The sequence below is a fragment of the Mustela putorius genome, unplaced genomic scaffold, assembly GCF_011764305.1.
Source record: "Mustela putorius furo isolate JIRA1106 unplaced genomic scaffold, ASM1176430v1.1 tig00000129_pilon_pilon_pilon, whole genome shotgun sequence".
Taxonomy (NCBI): Eukaryota; Metazoa; Chordata; class Mammalia; order Carnivora; family Mustelidae; genus Mustela; species Mustela putorius.
In genome coordinates this window covers 16941908-16954015 of record NW_025421290.1, presented here as the reverse complement: position 1 = coordinate 16954015, position 12108 = coordinate 16941908, and the positions used below count along the sequence as shown (strand labels likewise).

The window sequence follows — 12108 nt, the reverse complement described above, 5'->3', positions numbered from 1 at the left end:
TGAAATCAGGGGTGATGTCTTGCATTATTTTTGAACTGTGTCTTGCACTTTGTGTGGTCATGAGGAGTTACGAGGAGAAACATTATTAGCATAATGGAAGTAACTATGTTCTTATTGAGTCAGTAATTAGTTTTTAAAAAGCTAAGCCAAAATACAGTTTTCTGATAGATTTCTATGGGAAGATTGCCTTCTTTGGCATCCCTGAAGATCTTGGATCTAGAGAGTACGTGCTCTTGGGGGAGGTGGAGCTCTTCTGCTAACTGGTGAAACTGTGTTGCAGAGATCCAAAAGGGTCAGTGCACCACTGGGAAGCCCTTTGGAGAATCTGGCCCACTCCCTCTGTAGTCCCGGAAATCTGTCTAGCTTTTCAGTTCCAACTTTTATCATTTGTGTTCAACAAATACAGAAAAGAGACATCTGTGATGGAGTAGATGTGGTCAAAAGTGAACAGTACAGATTTGGGAAGGGATGTGAATTAGCATAACTTGAGAAACCATGACTGATTTGTGAAGATCATTTCAAAACAATGTCCAGTGTATTCGCCAGGTCCATATCTGAGTGTGGATTGCCTTTGTTGTTAATTTCCGAGACTGTTGTAGCATAATGTTTTGTGGATTAACATTAACATTGTAGCTCTTGAGCAGTGGTTCTCAACTAGGGGTGATTCTGCTTCCTAAGGCACTTAGGCCATGTCCAGAGACCTCATTTTTGGCAGTCACAACCAGAGATGGAAGGGGCTGGATTGCAGCTAAACATCTTATGCTGCACAGGACAGTCCCACAATGGAGAATTATCTGGCCCTAAATGTCTCAACCATTGTTGAAAAGCCCTGCTCTAGAGTTTGCATGCTATCTAAACTTCTTAACCTGATATTTAGGGTTTTCTCTAGTCCATCTAGTTTCTGCAGAGAGCAAGGCCTGTTGCTTCTAATCTACCTGGTCTCAGCCAACAGAGGTATCCACTGTTTCTAACTTCCTTCTCCTATATCATTCCATGGATAGTCCATGAATATGTAAGCATATACGAGCATATAGGTATAAATAAACAAGTGGTGGCATAGTGTACATGCTTATCTGTACCTTGCTTTTTTTACTTACCAGTATATCATATATATCATATAGTATGCATAAAGGTGTCTTACTCAGTTTTAAAGCTACGTACTAATAATAAATTAGGCACCCTAATTTATTTAACTACCACCCTATCAATTGCCATATATATATATATGGGTGTACACACACACACATACACACACACACACGTGCGTCGGTTTCCCCTTGTGTGAGAAGAGCTGTGTATTTACTGATTTTTTTTTTTTTTAAATTGCCTTGTTTTTCCTGTTTCTGGACCTTCATGTGTTTCCTGGCCCCCGCCTCTAGTTCTGATTCTCCCCCTTCCTTCCCAGACTTGGCTTAAAGTGTTTCCACTGTTGCCCGAAAAGCCCTGAGTTGTCTCCTTCCTTCAGTTCCTCCACTTCTTGGCAAACCACCCTTTTGGAATTTGTTCATTTGCTGCTTTTTAATTTTTTCACATGTGTTAATCCAAGATTTCTAATTATGCTGTAGGCACTTCTAGGCAGCAACTATGCCGTGCTCGTCTCGTGGCCTCCAGAATACCTCCTAACACAGGCCTACCTAAGGTTTGTTGAATGAGTGAATGACTTCTCTCTTAAATGTCAGCATTCCAGGCTCTCGAATTATGATTCAGATATTGAATGTTCTTGGATTACATTCAGTTTTTAAATTCAGTATTTGGCATGATAAAAAAAATTTTTTTATTCTTATGAAACCAGCTTGGTTCTATACCAGTTTTGGTCTTTTTTTAAAGGAGACTCTTCCCTTCTCTGCTACCCTCTCCCAAATCCCTATCAATTTTTTTTTTAAAAGTCTCCTGTCAGTTGTGTGTGAATGTGCATTTTAAAATATACTTGAGCCCTACCTTAGGAGGTGTTAAATCTGTAGCACACATGCTATTCTAGGGCATTAGAAAATTTTCTTTCCAGTTGGTAGGTTAGGGTTCTCAGAGGTGTAATTTATTTTTCGTACCTCATGATTTGTGAAATTGTAGCTATTATTTTTACATGGTTCTTAGGCCATCTGGGGGCATTTACAGAGCAGAGCTAGTGGGGAAGGGTACAAAGAGAAGGGACTTTGCAACCACACAAGCCAGGGTTCAGGTGCCAGCTCTGGCCACACTTAACTTGCTCCATCACTTTGGACAGAGCCATCTGTCTTCGGGGCCCTTGGTTTTTGTGTGGTGCTGGGAGGTACATGGGATCAGGGGGAGGGTGGCCATAGTCCTTCCTGCCCTGCTCCGTAAATACTCTGCCTGAGTAAAATCGTTGTGCTTTGCTTGTACAGCAAGGTTCTTACCACCTCAGATCTGTATACAGTCTAACAAGCTGGGCGCTGACTGCTCTGTAAGAAGGGCTGGAACCAAAGCCCCACTTGGTGTGCTCTTGCCACCTCTTAGGCCCCTTATATTTGGTGCTGCTACTGCCTGCTTGCCTTATCTGTATCATTATTGCCCTTTTGGGCTTTTGGGGAGCATTGGCAGTAAGGATGTGTATAACGCTCTTAAAATAGTCCCTAACACATTCAGTCAATAATATTATTATTGTTTGATAATTCCCTTATCATGTACTTGATTTTAACAATCATTGGGGGAACCCAGAGTTCCTGTTTATGGACTTAAGATGCTGTCAACTGGATGTGTGGTCCTCAGATTCTGCAATTCCAAGATGATCCTGTCTGTGGAGCAAAAGTCATTGTCCCTACCCAGTCTGCCTTGTTATTGTAAAATACAACTGCTTCACTGGGATTAGTGAAGGAAATGGTGGTGCTTTTAGTGAAATATCAATGAAATGATAGCTAGGTTTTTATAAACTAGGATGAGTCATGACTTAACCAACGATGACATGTTCTGGTGTCAGCACTATTAGGAGAAGCCTTTGATTTAACCTGATGGAACCTATCCTGTGAGAATTCTAACCCTGTTAGGGCAAGAAAAGAGTGACGGATAAAAGTAATCAGTGAGTTGTGGAAGCCATTTTTAGCATGTAAATGTAGTCTGGATGCCACCTCAAGGGCTGCTGGAATTAAGAAAGCAAAACAGCTCTTTATGTGTAAATAAAATAAAACAGTGTAGCACTTAACTTACCTGCCGAAGAGTAGTGTGGGGTAGTGGAGAGAGCCTCAGGCGGAAAACGTGAAAGTGACCTCGTTTCTCATCTTCCACTTGACTGATGGTCAGATCTTGGGCAAGTAATTTCTCTCAAGCCCTAGTTTCTCCTGCTGTGAATGGAAGGGGTTCATGGTGACCATCCCCCCCCTTCTCTTCCAGCTCTGAACACAGTCAGCTCTTTTGGTTTCAACACAGTCTAAGAGCGGATTTTGCACCCAAAATAGTTGCTTAGGCCTGTATTTCTCATGAGGGCAGATCTGATGGAAAAACCAGAATCAGGGATTGTAGTACTTTTAGGCTTTGGTGCATTCTGCTTTGTATCAGTTCAAGTGTCAGGCTTCTGTCCTTGAGGCAGCATTTTTACCACATTATGCTAATGTTTTCTTTTTGGTTCTGTTGCCATGCATCCATTTGAAAGGCTTTTTAGACTTTCTGGCTTTCCTGGGTATCTTGTACTTTCCCGCACAGCACCCCCTCCCCCCAAACTCAAATTCTCTGTATTTTATTCTTTTTATATCTGCACATCTTCCTTTTCAAAAATGTCTCTTTTGGGTGTAGTTCGAGTGTGAGTTGAAATCTCATTGCTGAAGACATTATTTTAGTGAAGTCCAGGTAAAGTTTACTGAATGACTAAGAACTGCATTTTTACATTTTGATGATAAAAAAAGGCAGGGTAGAAAAAAACAGGATAAAAAACAGGATAAAAAAAACAGGTAGAAGGGATTCTCATGAACCAATAACAAAATGGTACATGTGCATTAACTTAACAGAGTATGTACAAGGCAAGGAAGGAATAGAGTGACTGGCGATTGGTTAGAGATTAGTAGAGATGGCCAAGGAAGGCTTTTCACATGGTGAGTGAAGCCTCTTCAGGGTGCTGACAGGTAAATGTGTGTTTTCTAAGTGGCTGAAATAGTGTTGAAATTAAAAAAAGAGAATTACATGATGTAAAGGAATTTCCAAATCCCATAATATATTCAGAGAAACACGGTAGTGTTGTGTTGTTGTGGGATTATGTGTGTGTCTGTGTGTATGTTGGGGAGCGGGAGGAGGTGGATGGTGGCAGCGGAGGCTGTAGGTGAGGACCAGATCCTGAAAGAATCTCCTGGACAGTGGATAACCGTTGAAAAGTTGGAAGCAGTCGAGTGACATGGTGAGGTTTATATTGTGATGGCAGTGGACCAGAGAGATTGGAGGGGGCTGAAGTTGAATGTCAAGAGGGGAAATGTTGTTATAGAGAAGTTGTAAAGGGCCTAAAGCAAGTGTATAAGTAGAGAAGGAGAGGAAAGGCATTTGAGACTCACTTAGCAGGTAACATTGAAGCCACTTGGCATTTGTGTGGGTGTGTGGAGTGTGAGAGAGGGGAAGGGGTCTAGGATAGCTTTGCGATTTAGGGGGTTTGTTGTGTTGTTGTTTCAGAAAAGTACAGCAGGAGGGAGAGTAGTGCGTGGATGGAAGCTGAGGGGAGTCACACTTTTGATGTATGAACTTCAGAGTTCATACTTTGAAGTATGGAGGTTATGGGACCTAGATGTGGAGAGCTGGAGATGAAGATTGGTAATGTGGGGGGAAAGCAGGAGACAAAGAACAGGGCTGGAATTCCAGGTGGTACAAGGGAATCCTGGGGGACTCAGTGCGCTCTCCTGCGGTGGTGCAGGTTGGAACTAGCTGGTTGAGGAGAGCATGAAGTAGAAGGAAGTCGAGGTGATAACTGTAGACAGTGATTGCATGAACAGTGGTGGAATCTTTATTAGAATAAAATCCTATCATTTCCCTCTTGGGGAAAGTATATTTTGTTGCACTGGCTGTTCGATAGTATTACTCTTATACTTTGTCCTTATGACTTACTGGTTTTAAAGTCTGCCCCATTCCCAGTCTGTGGTTAAATTCCTGTATACCGAATTCGTAGAATATGTGATTTTTCCAGAAGTAATGTAGTTTTAAGAGATATTTTGGACAGTTTTTTCTTCTTTTCTCTTGAAGTCTTTCCTTGAGTCCTAATTATTGTTTCTTGGCCATTGTTAGCTTTGTTTTTCCTACTCTCAAATTACACCCTGTCATTTGGTTATCTAAGTGTTTTATCTTTTATACATCCTTTGACTTAACTGGAAGTCACAGCTCTGACTCGCCTCTTAATAGAAAAATATGGTTTTGTAGAAAATTATGAAGTTGCAATTAAAGGTCTCAGAGTCTGCCTACACAGATTTTTAGGAGTGCTTTGTTAACTTCACTACATACTTTATTGGCTGAAGGATGAGAGTTTCTTTTCATAAGATAACTATCTAAAAGTAGCCTTAGGAATGATAGCTGGGGGGAGGGGGAATATGAAATTTCCATTTTTCATTTTCTGGTATTTGATAAGGAATGTAACCATAAATCCTGGCCAGAATTTGCCTTGGAGGTGACTCTTCAGACTCAAAGGTGATAAGATCTGACTCATGTGGTGGTGGGGGTTGGGGGGTAGGTGATGTGGTGGAGATGAGCTGTTTACACTATTCAGAGTATACATAATGGAAGAGAATTGAGTGATATCTGGGAAAGGCATCTAGGAACTGAAACTATTGGCTATTATCCTATCCTATTTTGAGGATAGGATAAGTCTAAAAGATAGGACTTGAGAATTAAATTAGAAGGTAAAGAATTCTTGGTACTTAGAAAAGAATTTAAGGTTATGATGATAAAGATAGCAAAAGACATTTTTTAGAATGAGATTAGGAAGAATTCCCTGCTTAAGGTTAGGAGTAGATTGTTACCATTTGTAATTTATCAGAGGATAGAGAAACCGGCAGGCATGTTTGTCCTTTCCTTAAGGACAGTAAATCTTAAACAATAGTGCTGCTCTTCTTTGATTAATGCTCCCTAATATTCATTTAGGATCTTTTAGGGTGTCTGTAGATTGGTTTTATAGGGTCTGTGGATCCTCTGATGTTGACTGCAGAATTTTGAGTGTTTTGTGTATTTTTGTGGCTGAAGAGCCATAGCTTTTGATGGAATATTCAAAGACTTATCTGATCCAGAATGGTTTAAGCTTGATTTTACCATACATGCAGCTCTGCTAGATGCTGCTTTCTTGGAAAATAGAAGATAGATTGGAAAGGAGCCGCATCTTCCTATTTATGGCAATAACTAAAGAATGAAATTGTTAGAATGATTTCATGAGTCTGGGCCTCTGGTTTCCTCTGTTGGAAGGTTTCCTCTAGTAGTGAATTCAATTTCTTAAATATGTGTCTGACTCTAGATTTTCTGTTTCATCTTGTGTCAGTTTTGGTAGGCTGTTATAATAGTTTCACAATTTACAGTTTGTCCTCAAATACTGAATCCATAGAGCTTCTTCTCAAAGGTGTGTACCAAGAGAAGATCTTGAGCATCTGTACAACTTCTATGCTTAACAAGCATAATTCCCTGCCGCAGTTACGGCATAGGAGTTAATTCAGTCTTCACACAAACCCTGTGAGGTAGATAGTGGCATTATGTATATTACAGATGATTTAAAGGAAGTTGAGAGGGGCGCCTGGGTGGCTCAGTGGGTTAAGCCGCTGCCTTCGGCTCGGGTCATGATCTCAGGGTCCTGGGATCGAGTCCCTCATCGGGCTCTCTGCTCAGCAGGGAGCCTGCTTCCCTCTCTCTCTGCCTGCCTCTCTGCCTGCTTGTGATCTCTCTCTGTCAAATAAATAAATAAAGTCTTTAAAAAAAAAAAAAAAGAATAAAGGAAGTTGAGAGAAGTTAAGAAACTTGCCCAGAGCTACTTACCACGGTAACTGGCAGAGGTGATTTGATCTGGGCTGTCTGGCTCCAGAGCCAATACTCTTGACTGCTGTGCCTAATGCTTTCCTGGAATCATTCTTTACAATGGGAATGAGGAGTAAAACCCAAAGGTTGGACTCCTTCCTCTATACTGTGTTCTTTTCATTGAGTTCTCCCAAATAAACAGGTAGTAAGGCTTTTGATTAGCTTTTCCCTGGATCTTGCTGCTTCTGACAAGGCCAGACCAAATAGTAGGCTTCAGGATTAAATGTTCCTTTTTGCTTAAGAAATAGCATCCCTTTCACTGTCTCCTCTCACCACTTCCCTACTTTGCCTTTGTGTTATTCTAGAAGTAGGAGTGCTTCTTCACCTTGTTTGCCTGCTCCGCCACTCATTCCCGGGTCTGTGAGAGTGAATGGTCTTGGGGTGGGGGTGGAGAGGAGCTCAGGAGGAGACCTGGGTAGTTTGAAACTCTCCTCTGTTCCTCCCAAGTGACAGTTCTTGAGATGATCCTCTCTCCCAAGTTCATGTGCCACCCCCTCCCCACCCCCATGTTTTCTCTCTGTCCCACCATTGGATGCAGGCAGGCTTTACCAGCAGCCAAAGCATCCTTATGTTGCTTGCTTAGCTTGAATTTAGAGCGAGGGAGTTAGATGATTTGAATATCCCTCCATCTCCAGGATGGTCTCTCATCCTGGGAAGCACTTTCGTATGCACAGCCTACTTTTTGTTGTCCTTCCCCAGGTGGATGGTGTAGATGGACAGACCTGGGCCCCGTCCTACCACTTAGCTGGGATCTTAGACGAGTCTTCACCTTTTTCAACTTCTTACCCCCTTGTGACTTTATAAGGTTGTTGTGATGTTATTATCGCTATCATTAGTCATAGTACTACCTCTACCACCCTTGCTAGACTTGCCTTTTTCTTTAGATGGGTTAATCAGGTTTTCTGGTTACCAGAAAAGATTTGATAGCCTGAAAGTTTTTTTGTTTTTGTCTCTTTAAGGTAATTTCCCATATTTTTTTCTCAGATTGTTGACTTAAAATTTTAATTCTCTGTGGGAAATTTCAAGTCTTTTTTTTTCTTTTCTTTCTTTCTTTTTTTTTTGGGGGGGGGGTATCCTGTAAATCTGCCTGTGCTTGTGTGTGTATAATTATATATACATGTGTATATATACCATCCTTAGTTTACCTAAATAAAAATTTTCCTGATATACTTGCATATTCATGTCGATATTAATAATTTACCATTTCTCTCATGCAAACATTCTCTCTTAAGGAATCTGACAGGGATTTTAATGTGTTTGGTTTTAATTTAAATGTGCTAAGGAGTGGGTTTTTACTCAGGAAGCAACTGAGCTACTCATGATTGCTATTTGCTTCTTTTACAAGCTGTAGTCCTTCTGGCTTAACTGCTTTACAGATTGTTCAGAGTCTTCAATATACTTAAAATTGTTTGACAGCTGCGACTTGTCTAGCACTGATGTATCCAATACGATCATCTCACTCTAAGGAGAATGCTCCCCCTTTTTCCCTCTCCCCCGAAGCTGGCAGCACAATTTTGCAGGATGAGTTACAGTACTGCATCCAAGTTTTGGTTTCTCTTTTCTCCTACCTTTTAGTTGAACCTCGAAACTGAAAATATGGCTAGAGGGGTAAGGAATACTTCTGGGAAAATCTACTAAGAAAAATGTATGATCAAATGATTGGGTAATACTGCCTGTGGTTTATATATATATATATATAAGTGGGTCTTGGCTAATTCTAGCACTTGCTGTTAGGTTATGTAGTTCATTCAAGTGTCTTTCTACCGAGGACAGAAATGAGAGGGGGAGAGATTTATTACTTGATTCTCTAAGGAGGAAGCTGGTTATACCACTGTGATGCCTATGAGCAGGAAAAGCTGGAGAAAATGAATGTCCTCAGTGTGGAATTCTCAGAGACGGTAATGCCTGAGGCAAGAATTTGGCAAGAAAACAACGAGCAGGTCATTTCCAGGAGGTAGTTGGCCTCTGACCAATATTAAAAGCCAAACTTGATCTGTAGATGAAAACAAGAAGAAATACGCGCTGTCCAGAGACTTCTGCAGAGGAAGTTGTCTCTGTAAAGTGAGGATAAGATAAGGGACTTCTAGAGTTAAAATGCAGTTACAGTGATGAATAGAGAAAGGTGGGGGTTGGCTGAGCAGTGAAGGGAAAACTAGAAAGACCAGAGCCCAAGGCAGCCACAGGTCCTGGGCAAGGAGAAGCAGTGCCAGGAGGGCAAGGGGGACGCAGAGGGGAGAGGATGTTCCGGAATAAAAGTAGGACTGGTTATAACTATTTGGTAAGTTGGAGAGCAAGTTTATCTTTTAATACAATGGATAAGCAAGCTATATTGGGGAATGTAATGTTTCTTTGACTCTTCACAAATGTAGATGACAAACAGGGAGTGGGGGCGGGGCAGATAGTGTTAGCTACTAACTGAGGTGTTTTGAAATACTGTGGAATTTCCCTTCCTAAAGAAGTAAAGGCCTTTATGAGAATAGGGTAGAACACTCTGGAATAATGGAGGCCTCTTCCTCTTATGGGACCTTTGGCCTTTTCTCTAGAGAGGTTAGAAAAATGTATTGAGTTTAGGCAACAGAGAAGGTACTGGAAAATTGAGTTTGTAATTCTGCTGCCATCAGGTAGAAACTGGGGAATCTGTTGTGCCCTGTTCTGGAAAGTAAGAGTAGTTATTTGAGGGGAAAAAAAAAATCAGAAGGCAATTATCTTTAAATCTGCGTTTAAAATGGAAACTAACAGGGATAGTGGGCAGTTCCTGTCCCTAGAGCCCTTGCTTGGGTTCTTTCTGAGGCACCTCTACCTGCACTCCAGCCTCCCCCTTTAAGATGAGGCCAGCATGCCTCTGTGAGGTTCTTTTTTTTTTTTTTTTTTTTTTTAAAGATTTTATTTATTTATTTGAGGGAGAATGAGTGAGAGAGAGCATGAGAAAGGAGGAGGTCAGAGGGAGAAGCAGACTCCCCAAGGAGCTGGGAGCCCGATGTGGGACTCGATCCTGGAAGTCCAGGATCATGACCTGAGCCGAAGGCAGTTGCTCAACCAACTGAGCCACACCGGCGCCCCCCTCTGTGAGGTTCTTGAGGGAGGATTGACTGTCTTGCCCTCCCTTGGAGTGCCGTGTCTCATTCAATTTGTTATGAAGCTGTATGGGGTAAAGAGGGATGGAAGTCTGTGATCATATTTAATGCAGGTGTGTTTTTGTTTTCATAGCTCACGAGCTAGCCCAAGGTTTGTTTTACTAATGAAGGGTCACAGAGACAGAGACACATATAGAATAAGGGACTGTGACAGTTCGGGTGGTTTCCTGTTTATTTTTAGTGATTTCAAATAAGGACACATACTCAATTGCCGGAAATGAACATCAGAAGCCCCAAGTGCATTGTGTGTTTTTTAAACTCAGTGTTTAAGAGGTTTAATTTTTCTTTTCGTGTTAGCTGATTTTGAATCATAAAGTGATCAAAGCAGATGGTAGAATATATGTGTCCTCAAAAAGCCCCATGTTTTTACTGTTTTATCAGCTTGTGCACTTTGGCTCTTCCAGAAATCACTTCATTTAGCAGTTTTAGTACCTTTCTAGGATTGAAGACCCAAAGTCCCTGCACAACAAAATGTGGCAAAAATCTGGTATTGCATAGCCAGCCTCCGTGTGAGGCATGCGTGCTTTCACTGCAAACACTCGCAAGGACGAGGACCTGCTCTGTATTTATATACCGGAAGCGCTATGACTATTGCAGTGTTTACATGTCTATATTTGGATTCTAAGATTTAATATCAACAGTCTTCACTTTTGGATTCACTGCTACATTTCCAATTTTGGAGACAGTGTAATATAGTTATCTCTGTATGTGAAATACCATTTCCCTGTGACTCGAGAGAATTAATTTAATGTTACTGTCAAATTTCAGCAGGTAAAAAGTTGCTTTTTTGTTTTGAGCAAAGTTAAGTCTTGCCATGGCAGCCTAATGGGAGTGGAAGGTTCATGGTTAGGATTTGTGGCTAATAAGGGGGAGAGGTGGGGACAGGTCTAAATTACAGAGACGTTGGACTTAATCTTATAGACAGCATCAGGGAGCTGCTAAGGTTTTTGAACAGGAGATGAAATGTAAGTGATATTCTTATTTTTCTTTCTCTAGCCTCCACCTAGAAAGTCTGTACCCTTCTGTCCGCTCCTTTAAGGAGGTTTAAGGCTGGCAGGTTTTACCCAGGATGGCTGACGGCAGAGGGCTGCTGTCCTCATCTAGTCAGATGGTGGCAAAGGAAGAGGAAATGGAAAAGGAGATATAAAAGAACTGCCCATCTCTTAAATTTTTCTCCTTTGCTCATCAAAGAAAATTTAAAACCAGAGGACAAAAAATTATATATAGTTTCATTATTTAAATGTAGTCATTGTTCACATTTTAGCCAATTTCCATCTAGCCTGTTTTTTAAAAATGAGGCTTTCCCTTAAACTAAAAAAAAAAAAAAAAAGGGAAAAAAATCCAGATGTACTTAACATGCAACACAGATTTTAAGAACGGGGCTTAGGCCCCTGGTTCAGTGAATGGTCACTGAATTTAATAATTGTCTATACTCGTATAGTCATTACCCCAGGTTTAGAAGATTGCCATTACTCAGGAAAATCGCCTTGTGCTTTCTTTCCTTTTTTTTTTTTTTCTTCTTCTTCTTCTTTTTTTTAAAGATTTTATTTATTTATATGAGAGAGAGAGAGAGAGAGTGAGAGAGAGCATGAGAGGGGAGAAGGTCAGAGAGAGAGGCCGACTTCCTATGGAGCTTGGAGCCAGATATGGGACTTGATCCCAGGACTCTGGGATCATGACCTGAGCTGAAGGCAGTTGCTTCACCAACTGAGCCACCCAGGCACCCTCCTTTTTCTTCTTGTTAAACACTTTTCCCTGGTCTTACAATATATATACATTATATCATACTGAGTTTACTTTATATATATATATATATATATATATATATATATATATATAATTTCTTAGCACATATAATTATATGATTTTAATCAAAAAATTTTTCTTTAGCATGGTGATATAAACATGCTTTCGTGTAATTAAGTAAATTTTAAAAACATCATTCTAATGGCCACCTAATATTCCATTATGGGGGAATATGATTGTTTACTTAACTGTTTTG

General features: G+C 40.7%; 1 protein-coding gene across 3 annotated transcripts in view; it reads left to right on the top strand.

Annotated features, from left to right (window-relative positions):
- The window catches only part of PPP2R5E (protein phosphatase 2 regulatory subunit B'epsilon), a 147003-nt gene that overhangs the window by 77225 nt on the left and 57670 nt on the right, over positions 1-12108 (top strand). The window lies entirely within an intron of this gene.